The following is an 18,410-nucleotide window of genomic DNA, read 5'->3' as shown; positions in this document are numbered from 1 at the left end:
GCTGGTTTACTGAAAACAGACACATTGAAAATTGGTTTACCTTAGGATGATGTGCAGAAAAATGAGTGAAGGATAAACTGTTGAGACGTAGCCCCACTGGTAGGATGGTCCTCTTGTACTTCCGTGTGCTCTGACCCTTGGTAATGTTGACACACCCTGGTGGCATGCCCGAGTATATTGGTTTAGCGTTGTCTGCATTGTCCTGGAGTGAAGTGGGTGTTGGGTTGTCACTGTTCACACAAATTTTTAGTAAGAAATCTTTACAAGGGAGCATCTTTGGACTCTCTGTTTTTAAACCTCCTGAACCATGACTTGGAGTCAGCAGAGTAAGCTATGGCTGTGGACTTCAGCACAACCATCAACATTGCTGTTTAAGAAATTACAATTTATGTCCATTCCAAGTTGTAAATGCTAGTTTTATTTTTTTTCCCCAATAAAGACCATTAACTTAACAAAAAAAAAAAAAAAAATTGTGACTCTGTCCTTAACTACTTCTGTGATCTGCGCAAGTTAATTAGCCTATGTGATTCACTTTACTAACCTGCAAAAAAAAGGGGTGGTAAACCTATTTATTATGAGGAATAAAAAAACGAGCTAATCCATGTAAAATGCTTAGAATGGCGCCTGGCCGGGAGTAAGCACTATTTAAGTGTTTGCATATTATTATTTTGTTTCCTTTTGCTTTAGAGGTAGTAGGCACTGTACTCCTACACAGGCACCATGAGGCTTCTTTTGTCTCTTCTCACTTTTTTTTCCTACTAGAGATACATTTTAGTCTCAGTTTGTACCACTTGCGATACATGTACTCAATAAGTATTTAAAGAGGGCCTACTGTGTCCAAGAATAATTTAAGTTCTGGAGAAACAAGATCCTTTCTCTCAAGGAATTTGTATTCTCTTTGGAAGAGATAAACAAGAAAAACCTAAACAAACAAATAGAACAATTTCACACATCGTTAAGTGCTATCTGAGAATGAGGATGCTACCTTACAGGGCTAGTTGCAGAAAGAGGTGACATTTAAGTTAAATAAATCCTTGGTGAAAAGAGCAACCTTGATATCATCTGGAGGAGAAGGAAAGTGTTTCAAGCAGAATGAGTAACATGCAAAGACTGAAATGGGATGAACTGGACATGGTCTGGGGACAGAACTTGTGAAGAAGGAACAAAGTTGACAGAAATTATTAATTTTCAAAACAAGCAAGAGGATTACAAGGTACAGGCTATTTAAGTTCTTTAACAACATAAAATCATTTTATAGTATGGTTTCACACCAGAACTCCCGGGTGTTAAGTTTGTCATTTAAATTCTTGGGTTCTTTCAGTGGGCATTTAGTAATTTCTCTTTCTTTTCAGAGATGAAATAGGCCTTTATTGAAATAGTCTATTCTTTCCTGCGAGGCACCTTGGCAGTTGAAAGAGAAATGGACTACGGTTTAGATAAACTTCAGGTCAAATGAACTTTGAGTGAGTTAAATAATTTTTCTGAATTTTAGGTTGTGTATCTTTAGATCAGAAATAATAATGACTGTGTTAAGTAGTCTGAATGAAAGCATCTAATGAAATGTCCTGGACAAGATAGTTATTCAAATCTTAGTTTCCTTCCTTTTTTGGCTTGGCAATGCTTCCCGTGAAACTGCCCAAATTCAGCATGACAGATTGCTGTTCCAGGATTGCTGCTTGATTGCCTTGCTTGTGCTTTCCTTCCACTGATGACAGAAGCAGAGATCAAAAAGAAGAGAAGATGCTGCATTGCTGGCTTTTTGACGGTAGAGGGAGGTGACCACAAGCCAAGGAATGTAGGGGGCCTCTGGAAACCTGGAAAAGGCAAGGAAATGGATTTTCTCCTAGATCCTTGTGGATACATTTTATACTTCTGACCTCCAGGACTGTAAGATAATAAATTTATGTTGCTTTGAGCCATTAAGTTCATGGGAGTTTGTTACAGCAGTGTCCTAGTCAAGACTGCTATAAAAAATCTTAATACCATAGACTGAGTGGCTTATAAACAGAAATTTATTTCTCACAGTTCTAGAAGCTGGGAAGTACAACAATAATGCACCAGCAGATTTGGCGTCTGGTGAGGACTAGCTTCCTGGTTCACAGATGGCCGTCTTTCTTGCTATGTCTTCACATGGTGGGAGGAGGGCACGGGAGCTCTCTGGGACTTCTTTCATAAGGGCACCAATCCCGTTCCAGAGGGCTCTGCCCCCCTGACCTAATAACCTACCAAAGGCCCCACTTCCTAACACCATTACATTAGGAGTCAGGATTTTAACATATGAATTTGGTGGAGGACACAAATATTCAGTCCATAGCAAGCAAAAAATAGAGAACTAATATAGATTGACAGAATAAAATATACTTAGCTAAAATTGAACTTCAGATAAACAATGAATTTTTTTTGTATTAGTATGTCTAATTTGTTCCAAGTATTGCACAGGATGTACAGTAAAACAATTATTCGTTGTTTAGCTGAAATTCAAATGAAACTAGGCATCCTGTATTTTATTTTTACTAAATCTGACAAACCAGATTATAATGTTCCTTATTTATTAATTTTGTATTAATTTTGATATCCAGTCTTCTATGTCAAATTCTCTTTAAAAGGTGCTCAACATGAATTACATTATTGTGGGGAGATATCATATTCATGAAGAGATTTTTTTACCTGAGAACTTCTCATTGCAAGGGAGGATATGTGGTTGAATTGGGTGGCAACGACTCCTTTCTGTGCTAGTAGGAACTTGTTCTCTGGCACAAAAGGGAAAGTCTATAGACATCATCTCATAATTTTAAAGCTGTATGGGCTCTAAAATATTTTCTCGTATAGGGCTTGTAAACCAAATGATTTCAAGGTCCAGGCAGATTATCAATAAGTGAATCTGGTCAGTTACAGGATTATAGGAAGTAGTGGAGACTAAGGTGATTCACACAACACATGCCCTGTTTAAAAGATCTAAATATCGTTAAAACTCTTTGAGAGACAAACAAAGCATGGGCTGCTAGCTTGTTTAGTCTCCTCTCATCACCTCGGTCACCCTCAGTCTATCCAAATAAAATCTTATTCTAAGTAAACACAGTGTGCTTACCAAGCAAATGCAGTCTTCTGAGAAGTTCCTTAGTCCCTTTCAGCCAGATTGCTGATCCCAAACTCTTCCTATTTTAAATTCCAGAACTTCTACTGAGCAGAATTCATCTCTAAAAAACATCCAAATTCTTGCAACTTTTAAATGTGATCTGCTAATCATTAGCATCAGCATCACCGGAGAGCCAGTTAAACATGCAAATTCCCAGGCCCCACCCCAGATGTACTGAATCAGAAGCTCTGGGGATAGGGCCCAGCAATCTGTGTTTTACAACTTCTGCAGGTGTTTCTTATAAACACTAAAGTTAGAGAAGCCCTGTTCTAAATTTTTGGGAGAAAGAGATATACTCAGTCTTGTCTAACTCTAGGATTCCCAGTCTGTTTTGTGCAAAATGTACTGGCAGGTGTCATCCCCTGCCCTGTTCCCAGAGCACACTGCAAACTGCATGTTTACAGGTTTCTGGAATTAGTTGGGGCAGGAGAGGAATGATGGAATTCCTACTACCTCCTAGGCAGTGTGGTTGATGACAGCAAAGTTCAGTAAGACATGCTTCCCTACAATGTTTGCCAACTTGCTCTTCACTCATTTTGCAGAAGGAGTGCTTGCAGTTACAATCTAATCCTGAGGCACATTTTAACATCACGCTTTCAAAAAAATTAATAGACAATTTTAAGAGCAATTTTAGGTTCACAGCAAAATTGAGGGGGAAAGAACAGAGAGTTTCCATTTACCCTCCCCCCCACACAGTCTCCCCCTACCTCCCTGCCCACCTACACCCCCCACCCTCCTCCCACCATCAACATTACTCACCAGTGTGGATAAAGAGCGCAGCCTCCAGAGCTAAGCAGCCTGGTTTAACTCCAGCTCTGCAACTTACTAGTCAGGTGACCTTGGACAAGTTGTAAACTGCTCTGAAAAATTTTTAAAAATGGGGCTAATAATAATACCTTACCTGACAAAGTGGTCATGAGGACTAAATAAGTCAATATGTGAAAAGCACTTAGAACAGGCCTAGGCCCATATTTAGCAACAATAAACATTAGCTACGATTCGGTTTTTTTGTTTGTTTGTTTTGTTTTTTTGAGACAGTTTGAGACAGGGTCAGGCTAGAGTGCAGTGGTGTCGTCATAGCTCACTGTAACCTCAAACTCCTGAGCTCAAGCGAGCCTCTTGCCTCAGCCTCTCAAGTACCTGGTACTTCAGGCACGTGCCACCATGCCCAGCTAATTTTCCTGTTTTTTTGTAGAGATGGGATCTTGCTATGTTACTCAGGCTTGTCTTGAACTCCTGGCCTCAGGTGATCCTCCCATCTCAGCCCCCCAAAGTGCTAGGATTACAGGCATGAGCCACAGCACCCAGCCCTAATATTTATTCTTTATTAAATGATGTCAACACACACTACTCTCCCGATGTAGAATGATATACCTTTTAAAATGGGAGGGGTGTAGCTTTCAAAGTTGCAAACCCAATTTCCTGAGTAACTCTTCTGGCCTCCAGGAAAGTCTCAGCACAGAGCATAGCTTTCCCGACACACTAGGTATAACATACATTGTTAAAACAAAGGTAGAAAGAAGTGAGTGTCAAGGGTTCTTTGAAATCAGCCCAAAATTCCACACATTTTTAAAAATGTAATTTTTATAGTGGCTCAGGGCATGGACTTTGGCATCAGAAAGCTTTGGCTTTAGATTCTGGCTGGGGAAACTGTGGTGTCTTGGACACATGATCTTACTACTTGTCTTAGGCAGCTTAGACTGCTATATAACAAAATACCATAGAGTGGGTGGTTTACGCAACAGAAATTCATTTCTCACAGTTGTGGAGACTGGAAAATCCAAGATCAAGGCACTGTTTGCAGAGAGCTACCTTCTTGCTATATGCTTACAGGGTGGAGAGAGAGATCCCTTCTCTCGTGTCTCTTTCTAAAAGGACTCCCTCATGACCTAATTACCTCCCAAATGCCCCACCTCCAAATACCATCACATCAGAAACTATTGGGGCTTCAGTATATGAATTTTGGGGGCGACACAAACATTCAGTGAATGGCACCTGTCTAAAATGGAATTGTTACAGCTGACACTCATAGAGCATTTATTATGTGCCTGACATTTTTCTAAGATGTTTAAGTGTATTAATTTATTTAATCTTCACAACCCCCTTACAAGGTCCTTACTATTATTATCCCATTTTACAGATGAGCAAAATGAGGCAGATATTAAGTGACTATCTGGGGTCACACAGCCATTTAAGTGACAGGGATAGGATTTGAACGCAGGCTGTCTGGCTCCTAGACTGTGTGCTTAAGCTGCACACTCTGTTGCCTCTTGATAATAATGGCTTCTACATCACAGATAGGATTGTATCAAAGGAGATGATGTGTAAGCACTCAGCACAGTGCATGACACAAAGTAAGGGCTCAATAAATACTTGTTGAATGCTTGACTTTGCAAAGTCATAGTAAATTGTAACATAGTAAATAGAATATCTATATACTCTGTTATGGCTAAGTAATTCAATTTTTCATCTTTTTGGGTTCCTTTATGTTTTTGATAGCAGCTTTGCAAACCTATTTTTGCAAAATAACCCTATTTTGATAGGACGTTATATTATCTAGCAAAATTTGTTTGTACTGAGCCCATGCTGGCTCCCGATGGTCACCTCTTAATTTCTACATGATCACAGACCATCTGTTTGGGAACCTGGTTTAGAATTTTGCCTGAAATCAGTGTAAAACTCTTCATTCTGTTTAGTTTACGGTATTGGCCTTCTTTGCATTTTTGGAACTTGGGGAACGTCTAGTTTTCTTCAGGCTGAAAATCCGACTTACATTATGGGTACACTTCATTAATGATGAAGACCATTAGAAAGTTTCTACATAATTTAAATTGTTTTATTAAAAATGAGATGACTACCTTGTACTTGAAGAGCATTTGAATTATACAACTAGCAACTGACTCCTATTTCAAGCCATAACTCTGTATCAAATTGTGGGGCTGATCCAACATAAAATAAGATTACTCATCTGTTGGAGGAAAAGTTCCAACAGGAAAATTTAGGTAGGATGTGAGTCATATAATGTGACATTCTTCTGCCCTGTAAATAAATCCTGTTAACTAAACCATATGTTTTAAAGGAGTTTAAAAAAATGAAAATGTAAAATTTTTATGTATCTAACCCCTTGACCAATTATATATTTTATACATTTGAATTTCTCAGGTTTATAATTGGACTTTGGAAATAAGTCAGTCATTTTCTTTGCAGCAAGCCTTTCTGACTGCATTTTTTCTTTAACAAATAATTTATTTTTTATCATTTAAACATAGCAAAGACATTGAGCTATGCATAATTTCCTTTTGTTGTTGTTGTTTTTATCTAGATGGTATTGTCTGAAGCAAAAGCTAGTACTAAAAGTTCTAAAATGTTGAAGTGTATAGTCCATGATCTCCTTTCTTAAATTTTCCAAGGGTTAGTTGAGTTCTTAGAAGATGAGAATTAAACTTCGTAACTTCAGTGGTCAAGTTAGCATTTCACCTCTACAACTTACCTTTGAAATGATGATATAACTTGCTTCCATTGGGAAGTTTCAGTTCAACAGCTAGAATCAGGGTACTACTGAAATGGATTTAGCTTTGGTCACGGAATTTTCAAGTTGCACCCCACTCCTTGTTTCTTTCCTCTTTTGCTTTTGGAGTGCTAAGGACCACGTATGAGTCATGGAATGACTACAAAGGATGGGGGTGGTAGGAGAAGGAAAACAGGAGACAGACCTTGGTGCATCTTAGAGGAACACTAATCTATCACTTGAGGATTTAAAGTCTCTGACTATGGGTACGGGTATGTTAAGTGTTTCTGTGTATGTTTGTAAAATGTAGATGGATTTATTCCTCTTTGTTGTCAAAACTAATAAAAATTGAGTCTCTACTTAATTTTTTCTGTATAATTTGATATCATTTGTCTTCTCAAAATACTTTTCTCCCTTGACTTAGGCGATCTTCTTCGAGTACTTTTTTCTCTTGACTTCAGTGACTTGTAATTCTCCTGATTTTTCTACCTCTCTGGATGTTCTTTTTCAGTCCCTTTTGAGGATTCTTCTCCCTTGGTTCATCTCTTAAATGTCAGTGTTTCATGGGAGTCTGTTCTAGAAAATTTCTCCTCCTAGACATTCTCCCTGGTTTTCTACTTGTATGGTTTCAGTATGCTGATTGCATCCAAATCTATCGGACCAGCCCAGACTTTTCCTCTTGGGTCTGGACATGTCCAGATGTTCTCTGGACATTTTAAATTCGTAGTGTCCACAACTGAATTCCTTATCTTTCTTCTGAAACTTGTTCTTCCTTGTGTTCCCTCTAGTGAATGGCCACACCCCAGCGGCCAGTCATCCGGAGTGTCATTCTGGATCCCTCGCCCCCCACACCCACTCCTTCTCATAGAGCACCAAGTCCAACCAAGGCCACCTACTAAACACTTAACCCACATGTTTTCTCCAGTCCCATTGCCACAACCACAATTCAGGTCACTATCATCTTTGCCTAAATTATTGTGTCAGCCCCCAATTTAGCCTCCCAGCCTCCAGTCCTGCCCTGTAACAGTTCATTTCCCATATTACGTATAATCCTTCTAAAACACAAATCTGACCATGCTGTTTTACCTCCAGTCCTCCCATGACTTCCTATTGCATTTAAGAGAAATTCCAAACTCTATGCCATGGTTTACGATGCCTTTTATGATCTAGTCCTCACTAATCTCACCAGCCCCATCTATAAACATTTCTCTATTTATCTCATCTTCAGCATCGTTGAATTATTTTTGATTATTCAAAGTTCTCTCGTACCTCCAGCCATTTGCATTGGGGTTCCCTGCCTGACACACTTTCCTCCAGCATTTTCTGCCTGGCCAACTCCTAACTGTTTCTCAGTTTTCAGCTCAGAGAAAGCACGAAGCCTTTCCTGAAACTCAAGACTGGGTTGAGTCCCCCCAGGCATTTGATACTTTCTCCATCTAAGCATTTATGGCATCAACTTCCAGTGGTCTGTTTGCCTGGCTGTGTCTTCCACTAAGTTCCCTTAGGAGAATCTGTTTTATTCACTTTTCCATCTACAATGCCTGGACCTGGAACATGGAAGGAACTAAGTACATACTGAATGAGTGAATGAATAAATGAGTGAATGAGAGAAGAGCAGGAAGAGGATGAAGATGGGAGCATATTTACCTGGAGCCACAAACCTAAGTTGTACTACTTAGCAAAAGTTATCTTCACAGCCACTTTCACGTTCCTACTGTGTCCTAGGCACTGCTCAAAGCAACCCCCATACATTTAATGTTCCCAACAACCTGGAGCAGATGAGGAATCTGATGCTTAGGGAAATAAGTTAACTTGCTAAAGGTCAGATATTTATTACTTTGGTGATTTCTCCTCTTTGGTGGGGAAGCTGTGAGTGTTCACTATGTCTAACAAGATAGATTACTAATCACATTTTGCGTATAAGTATCACTAACATGATTATCACAGACTTCAAGGTTGAGGTTTTAGGTTCTCTGAAGCAAACTAACAAACAAATATATTAAATCTTTAAATTAGAAAACATCATTTTATTTGAAATAACCCTACATCTTTGTTATGAGAAAACTGGTAAACTAGATTAATTATTTTCCAGAACCTTTAGTCAACATTATATAAATTATAGAAAATTTCAATGAAACTACCCTCCTTTTTTCAAAATAGTTTCAAAGCCTTCTTGAGAAAGACAGATGGTGTTTTCATAGGAAGGATATCAAAGTCAGCTGAGGTGAGGCAAAATACCAAGTACTATAGAGACAGGCTATTGATTTACAGCACATAAAGAAATTTGTTTATCCTTGGAAAATTTTACAGAATCCAAAAAACCCCACAACAGATCTAGCCATACAAAATATATTTCACAAGCTTCTCAGTACACTCAATTTGCAAAAAAGAGATTAGTCGATATTTTGGTAATCAGGTTTGGGAAAGGCAATTTAAAACTCTGCTTTTCACAGAGAAGGTGATCAGCGTATATTTGTTGATGGAGTGGATTTAAATGGCAACACTTTGAGCTTTATTCTGAAGGAAATACAGGCTGGTTGATTAACATTGTGTAAAAATAATTATACAAAACTTAAACCAGTGAATGTGTTAGAGTAGTGGGATTTTCCCCCCTTAATTTTGTGGAGATGTTATATGGGCCATAGATAAAAATCAGGAAGAAATACAAGGTTTGCCTAGCAACTTGTGCCAGGGGCAGGCTCATGTATCTAACTCACATCTATGCGAACTCTGTGAAAACAGTCCTGTGGACTGGAATAGGTGGCTTCACCCTGTGGCCATTCCCCTTAGGCTTTGATGCCTATTTTGGCTCAAGACTTGTGGCACCAGTTAACAAGATCTGGCTGGGCGAGGTGGCTCACGCCTGTAATACTAGCACACACTCTGGGACACTGAGGTGGGAGGATGGCTTGAGGTCAGGTGTTCGAGACCAGCCTGAGCAAGAGCAAGACACCGTCTCTACTAAAAATAGAAAAAAAAAAAAAAAAAATTAGCTGAGCAACTAAAAACAGAAAAAATTAGCCAGGCTTGGTGGCACACATCTGTAGTCCCAGCTACTCGGGAGGCTGAGGCAGGAGGATCGCTTGAGCCCAGGAGTCTGAGGTTGCTGAGCTAGGCTGACGCCACAGCACCCTAGCGCTGGTGACAGAGTGAAACTCTGTCTCAAAAAAAAAAAAAAAAATATAGAAAAATCTCATTCTGTCTTCAGGAGGCACAAAGCAAGCTGTGATCATTTGATTGGCCCACATTCTGTAAAAGCCCTGAGCTCAGTAGCATGGAGTCACGTGAACATGCTCGGTGGTAATTGTTGGGTATTTAAGAGCCTCCAGCGGAGCCTAGGGGCAGAAACAGGGATGCTCCCTGGGGCTGAGTTCTCCCCTTCCCTTCTCTGTCGGCGTCACACTGCTCGGGAACAAATAGGGGGAACAGCTGGAGCGAGGCAGGGCTGTTGGCAGCAGAATGTGGCATCAGAACCCACTTGGCGAAGAGCAGCCATTGGTAGCTGCGTCGGGAGCCAGGGCTTCCCAAGCTGCCAAGAGAGAATGATGGTGGGTGGGTGGGTGGAACGAGGAGGCAAAGGGAGCACAGGCCCGTTTCCAAAGAAGGGCAGGAAATAAGCAATGGAAAAGCTGCCCTTAGGGACGTGCCATTTAGTGGCTGTTCTGGGGGTGACACGATCTGTATTAAGTGAACTACATGCAGATAAGGTAGGTTGAGGACTTGCTAAGGGGCTGTTTGTGACATACTCAGGGGTAGGGTTCCAAGACAGACTTTGTGGGCCTGCTCTGACGCCACACAGGAGGTTTGGAGAGGGATGCAGGGCTCCTCGCATCTCTGCGACCGCACCGTCTTGGCACGGGATACAACTCACTAAAACTGCAAGACTCTCGCGTGAATTCTGGAACAGAAAAGGGCTTCCTGGGTTTTGGGAAGATATGTTTGTGGCACCCCGGATCCACCAGGCTTGCCAAAGCAAATTAAGTCATCTAATTTACCAGATCTGATCTCTTGAAAATCATGTATCTAAACATATTATAATGAGTGGCCTCCTGGGTGGAGAAGTGAAATATTAATGTTTAGTATATTGACTGCATATCTGTAGGCATTTTTAATTCCTTTTGCCTTTTTTTCTACCCACTACCCACCCACCAATAGTCATTGTCTCTTGGCAGCCCGAAAACAAGCAGTGGACCCCCCAAAAACAGTGGCCCAACTAGAAAAACTTTCTTTTTAAAAAAATTCATTTCTATTTCTTTGAATGGTCTTCAGTGGTTAAAAAAAAACAACTTTCAACGAGTATTGCTCTTAGTCTTTCCTTACTAATCCCACCACCTTATGCTTGTTTATATCACCTCAATACATACAATATTAAATTTTGTAGCTCTTTTCCATATTCTGCTCTGTGATTATCTATTTTTTCTGAACTTAGTCTCTTCCTAATGAGAAAATAAAAATTCCTTAAAGATGAGGATGTGTATTAGTCAGCTTGGGCTGCTATAACAAAACACCATAAACTGGGTGGCTGAAACAGCAGACATTTCTGTCTCAATTCTTGGAGGCTGGGATCCTGGTTAGGGCTCTCTTCCCAGCTTGCAGTTGGCTGCCTTTCTGATGTGTCCTCAATGACAGAGAGCCGGTCAAGAAAGACCACATAGATAATGCTCTCATTGTTATAAAATGTCCAGAAAAGACAAATCTACAGAGACAGAAAGTAGATTAGTGGTGGCATAGGGCCAGGGAAGGGTGTGGGGAGGAGAAGGAATGAAGAGTGGCTGACAGTGGGTATGAGGTTTCTTTGAGGGCTGATGAAAATGTTCTCAAATTAGGTTACGAAGATGGTTGCACAAGTCTATAATATACTAAAAACCATTGAATTATGTACTTTAAAGGAGTGTACTTTATGGTATATAAACTATATTTCAATAAATCTGTTACAAAAAAGAAAAAAATGTCAATCTAAGCTATAAGATAAACTTTTTCTTAAATGATTGATTTTTGAACAAAGAATCAGAGGTTCCAGTTTCCAGCTTATGTTCTGCCACTACCTTGGACAGGCTATTTGACTTTTCTTGAGACAGTTTCATTACCATGTTTTCCAGATCTAAATTTTTATGATATAACAATAAATCCAATCCTAAAAATTCACTATTATGTTTTTTCCCCAAAACTTCCTGAGCATAACAACAAAATATATTTGAATGAAGAATATTGACGTTGTTAAATTTTAAAATAATTCCAAATAACTCTTTGGACTTAAAGCATGCTCATTTTAAAAACAATTCAGGAAGTTCTACCCACATCTCTTCACATTGTTGGAATTGAATATGTGCGCTTTGCAGAAAGCACTTCATTCTAAACTGAAGGTTGTAGTTGGGATCAAATTATTGAAAAGGTGAAAGATTTATACAATTTGAAGAGAAAACAGAGTATGGGGTCAAATTATTAATAGATAATATATGTAAAAGTGCCTTGTTAATTGGTCTACAGATATATGTTGCTATTATCATTAATGGTGATGGTAGTATGGACAGCCGAGAATACATTTAGGTAGGGAGGAACCAGAACCTCACTGGATGTGGTGGCTGACCATAAGATAACTAGACAACTAGGTGCAACCACTCTAATGCTTCTCAAACCTTAATACACATAAGGAATCGCCTGGATATATTTTTAAAACCTTGCTTTTGGTTCAAAGGCCTGGGGTCAGGCCTGAGTGTCTTCATTTCTAACAGGGTCCCAGGTGATGCCAACATTGCTAATCCACAAAACATACTTTGACCAGCAAGTTTCTAAGTTTTTATGTTCTTGGGAATGCAGACCACCCATGATCCACTATCACAGCAAACTTATGAAAAGAGAAAAAGACAGGACAGAATTTTAGGTTCATATTCTCTTTTGATTTTGTTGTAAGTTTTAAACATTTTATATTTTAATTAAATTCAATTGATTTCACAAAACATTTACTGTGCAACAATTAGGATAGTTGGTCTTATACAACTTTTGTACTTTGACCCCTACACACACACACACTCTGAGAAGAGGCTGAATAATTCTAACCAAGTGTGAGCTTGGAGAAGACATACTGGGGATGTGAGAAACGCAGCAGTCTAGGATGCTTTTTAGGACCTTTTTTTTTCTTTATCACAATCCCCTTAAAAGCTTTTTGAAAAATGGTATACCCTCTCGAATAGTTTTAAATTGATATCTAAAATTTTTCATCATAAATTTAAATAGTAGCAAAAGGTGTTCTTTATGGCACATTGCAAATAGTTATATTTTAAAATAAAGCTATTTTACTACTCTCCGAGGAAAATACTATAAATACCACAGTAATTTGAAACCCATGATCATCCATTTAAAACATTAATAAACAAGTTCCTCTCTAACAGTCAAAAACCTCATATTGTCCTTTTTCTCTTTCCACATTTCTATTCCATGTATCCCATAGATGTTTATCCTAATGTAATATATTTATGTTGAAAGTTTTTATTGGTATTTTATCATACTCAATATAAAATATATATCCTATGACCATATGTATAAAACAATTTCTTTTATATTGACTTATTACTATAAATACTGGAAATATTCATTTGATTAAAACAGCATATATTACACATTATGATAAACAATTATTATACGACTATTAGTTGGCACGAGTGCCTGGAATGATACACAAGGAGGCACTAAGTTTTATCAGGAAGTCTTATATCTAAGAAAGCAGCAGAGCACACAGAATCTCTCAAACTATCACCCCACAGACAGGAGTGTTTAGGCTCAGGACCTGGGGCATTGAGAGGAAACAGGGATGCTTACTTGACTATGTAACAGTAGAGCTTCCTAGAGGTGGGATGACTTTCTTAGAAAAAGGAGGACAGGCGCAGTGGCTCATGCTTATAATTCCAGAACTTTGGGTGGTCGATGTGGGAGGATTGCTTGAGGCCAGGAGTTGGAGACCAGCCTGAGCACGAATGAGACCCTGTCTCTACTAAAAATAGAAAAAATTAGGCGTATAGGTGTGTGCCTATAGTCTCAGCTATTCAGGAGGCTGAGGCAGGAGGATCGCTTGAGCCCAGGAGTTGGAGGTTGCAGTGAGCTATGATGATGCCAACTGCACTCTAGCTGGGGTGACAGAGCAAGACTCCATCTCAAAAAAAAATTAGCGAAGTGTCATGGCGCATGCCTGTAGTCCCAGCTACTCAGGAGGCTGAGGTGGGAGGATTGCTTGAGCCTAGGAGTTTGAGGCTTAAGTGAGCTATGATTGTGCCCCTGCACTCCAGCCTGGGTGACAGAGCAAGACCCTATATCTAATTTTTTTTAAAAAAGGAAGTAGTTGGAGCTTAGTGAGGCTGATACCAGTTAGAAGCCTCACCTCCCTGTGTTTGAGCTGGCTTATTGCTGGGCTGCCCAACGGAGTAGGGAGTGAGCCACTAAGGCCATTCAGTAGAGAAAGGGCTTGTTTCTTGCCACTCCAAGAGTAGAATTTATTGCAAATGTATCTCTTAATGAGGTGGATGGGGGAGAATGTAATGTGCTGCCTTGATTAAAGGAATTGTTGAATTGTTTCTTGATTTGGCAATGTGCAACAGTAAGATTAGGAATGGGTAAGTGATTGTTAAAGTGGGAAAAAATTTGGAAAGCGGGGTATGAAAAGAGACCCTTGACATACGCTAAGTGAAGAAGCCAGCCTGAAAGGCGGTATACCGTAGAAGTCCACCTACATGGCATCCTGGAAAGGGTAAAACTATGGAGACAATAAAAAGATCAGTGGTTGCCAGAGGTTAGGGGAGGGGGATGAATAAATGGAGCACAGAAGATTTTGAGAGCAGTGAAACCACCCCGTATGATACATATGGTGGCTACCTATTATTACACATTTGCGTAAACCCACAGAATGTACAACAACAAGAGTGAACCCTTATGTAAACTATGGACTTTGAGTGATGATGTCTCATTGTAGGTTCATTGATTGTCACAAATGTACAGCTTTGGTGGGAATGTTGATTGTGGGGGAGGCTGTCTTGGGGGGGAGGCAGGGAGTATCTGAGAAATCTCTGTACTTTCTGCTCTGTTTTGCTGTGAGCCTAAAACTGCTCTAAGAAATAAAGTCAAGAGAGAGGAGAAAAGAGAGGCAGGGGACACTAGATGACAGGCAAATTATTTTCAAAAAAACTACATGGAAGTTGAGCATCTGGACATAGCCATAAAGCTAACCATGCTCATGTGACCTTTAGAAAGTCTTCATCTGCCCTCAAGTGTATCTGAAGCCTCGTTTGAAGACCTTTGGTCTAAGGTTGTGGCGAATGAATGGACAAGGGAAGTGTAATAGAAAAGATGTATTAATATTATTCATTGAAGAGATGGTTTGGGGAAAATGCGGTAGTCGTATGGGAAAAAATAAGAATGGATCTCAACTTTACATCTCATCAAAAATTAAATTCTGTGTGTATCAAAAACTTAAATATAAAAAGTAGCTGGGTGTGGTGGCATGCATCTGTAGTCCTAGCTTACACGCACACACACAACTGAGACCTCAGGAGGCTGAGGCAGGAGGATTGCTTGACCCAGGAGTTCAAGGCCAGCCAGAGCAACATAGAGAGACCCAGCCTCTAAAAGAAAAAAATATATATATATAAATAATTTTTAAAAACCATAAACACACTAGTAGAAACATGAGCTGCAAAGCGACGAGTGTGATTAGTGAGGTAGGCACTGAAACATACAGTTGGTTTATGTAATCACATGAGTGCTCACCAATCAGCACCGACATCGGTGTGTTCATATCCTGACTTGTGAAATAATAATAGTAATAACAGTTAACCTGTATTGAGCAATTTTTTATGTTCTGGACAATGTTTTAAGCATTAAATGGTTTATATGTGTTAAACCATTTAATCTTCACAACTTAATGATGACAGTAATGTTGTTACCTCCATTTTACAGATGAGGCAATTGAGTCACACAGAATTGAGGTCATGCGCTAGTTAGCCAAGATTTATGAATTTAGGCAGCAGGCTCCAGAGCCCAGGACCTTCATCACTATACTCCATCATGAAGCAATGTTAATACTATGTACTTTTAAAAAACGCTAGATAAACCAGATTAATGAATATTAAATTTTGACAAAGTTGCATCTGCAGTAAGTTTGAACAATTTGTGTATTTTCTTTAGAAAAGCTTTAGAAAAAGACTGTTTTCATTTAACAATTCACTGAAAAAACATAGTATTATTTTATACCTTATGTATTTCACTAGGAGAGTATAATTTTGACACCTTTGCAAGGCTTATTTCACAATTTAATTTCATAGTATAAAAAAATCACGGCATGCAGAAACACACTGCCATAATGCATGAATTATTTTACAGATATGATTATCAATAGTTTATCGCAGAATGATGGACAAAGCAATTGTCTTTTGCATTGGTATTCTGCTTGTGCTGAAGCAGAGAGCGAATGTTGCCACATTATTCCTTTGGCAGAGTAAATCTGCAAATCTCATTAGAAATGCATGAATACCAAATAGCATATAAAATATACTAGCTTTACAACACTCTCGTGAAATGATTCTTGTGATATTAAAGAAGATATAAAATAATGGATTGTCAAATTCTTGATATCAAAAAATGCTCTGTTAGTACTTTAGGGTTTAAAAAGGATTCTGTAAGATAAGACCAATTTTTGTTGAAAATTACACGATAACTAGGTGAAGCTTTTTTCTTGGAATGGTAGAGATGTAGAAAGCTTCATTCATAAGTCTGTACAAATCAATTTTTATTTACCCTGATCTGAAACAGACTAAAAACTGTGCCCACTCACACTGTGCATGAAAAACTCTGTCCCCGACAATATGGCCTGGAGGGCTTACCAGCACAGCTGTCTTTCTCTCACACCATTTTCTTTTTATTTTATTTTATTTCAGCATATTACCGGGGTACAAGTGTTTAGGTTACATATATTGCCTTTGCCACACCCACGTCAGAGCTTCAAGCGTGTCCATCCCCCAGACAGTGTGCACCGCACCCATTAGGTATGAGTATTCTCACGCCATTTTCTACTTGGAAATGGTTTGGTCTGGATCAGAGTTGAAGAGGTATGTGTGATTCTCAGGGGAGAAATAGCTTCTTTGCAGCTAGTAGGAGAATTTCTTGTGGGCACGGTTCATTTTATTTAAAGGGGAATTTGATAAACCTCCGGGTAGAAGCTAGCTCAGGTTGGTGTCCAAGTTTCCTGTATAACAAAGAAAGCGAAAGAGGGGCAGTAATAACTTTGTTGGGGAAGAAAGGGCTATGAAAAGGAGGGCAGCTCCAGGTGCTCTCTCCGTTGTTTCAGTCGTGCTTTGTGGAATGATTTTCTCTTTTAGGAAAACATCGTGTGATGCTGAGTCCTGCTTCATGGTTTGCACACATGAAAAAGTGGTTGATATGTAGGTGATAGAAGAATAACTCCATTTGAAGTAAAAGGAAGCATGTCATGGCTGGGGTGAGCTGTGAGCAGAGGGGAAATAGCCGCTTCTGCTAATGTGCCAGAGGCCCTTGCTGGAGCAAATTGCTCTCCTGCAAGAAGGCACTGTGGGCTCCCAGGCTACCCTGTCATCATGGCAACTGGCAGCAATTCACCCAGATAATCTCACTCTTCTACCACCCCGAGTTTTGGCAGTAAAAATGATAAGCCATTTGAATTTTGGAACTAGAAGGGATATAGAGATAATTACGTCGTTTAATCCCCTAATTCAGAGAACAGAAGCGTAGAGAAGTTAAAGGCAGGCCCAGTGCTGTATGGCTCCTGCTAGCAGGGGATGGTTGGAATCCAAGCCTCTGAAGTTTCCAACCAGTGCTCTTTCCACAATGCCAGAAAATCTGAAGAAATTTGGAGAAGGAGGAAAAATCATACTGATAAATATAACTAAGATATCAGCAAAATGATGAAACTGATGTGTAACTGTTTTCCTCTTGCATAAGAGTTTTTCATCTTGACAAGATGAAAACACTAAGAACTGAAAAATATGTAGGTGGCAGGTGCTGAGCTTTGTATAATGAATTGTGTGTTCATTTCTTCTCATAGGTGAGAAATGGTTCAACCACAGCTGGGGTGGGTGGAGAAACATAATTCCTGATGGTGGGTAATGAAAATCATAGCCCACCAGCTCAGCCATACACCACATGAAGAGATCATGATTACAAGGGCCACACACAAGAGCCAGATGTGTACCAGCAACAAGGAATGTGCCTTTTTCTCAGCTGTCACAAAGCCTGATTTTCATTATCGAGTAATCGCTCTAATAGCATCACTTGGTTCAACCAATGGTATCTGTGATGGAGCAAAAGAAAACCTCAAGACAGTATCAGTATTTGAATACCACTAGTTTCACAAACACCCTGAACATTTTCTTTCTACAATGTTTCACAGGTCATAAAGAAAAGGATAGGACCATCTCTTTATTGCTGAAAGAATATAAAATCCATAGCTTTTGAGTTCTTGAAAAAATGCTCTTGCGTCTGCTGTCTCTATGATGCTGATCATCTTAGTGTTCAGGTGCTCGGATCCATTAAGCTAAAAGAAGCACGTAAGAGTGAAGTCATTTAAAAAAAAAAGCCATTGCCTCTCTCTCCAAGACGGTAGCTTCTTGTTTGGAGTAGTGATTCAGGCCAGAGGGTTAGAAAGTTCCTTGGATGGATTCACAGTGGTTTCCAGACACAAAAGCCAGGGAGAGGCTTGGGTGAGCAATCATTTGTTGGCTGGTTTATGGTGAGCATAGGAAACCGAAT

Source organism: Eulemur rufifrons, chromosome 18, assembly GCF_041146395.1.
Source record: "Eulemur rufifrons isolate Redbay chromosome 18, OSU_ERuf_1, whole genome shotgun sequence".
NCBI classification, from domain to species: domain Eukaryota; kingdom Metazoa; phylum Chordata; class Mammalia; order Primates; family Lemuridae; genus Eulemur; species Eulemur rufifrons.
The sequence above is the reverse complement of the archived record's forward strand: the minus strand, read 5'-3'. Positions refer to the sequence as shown.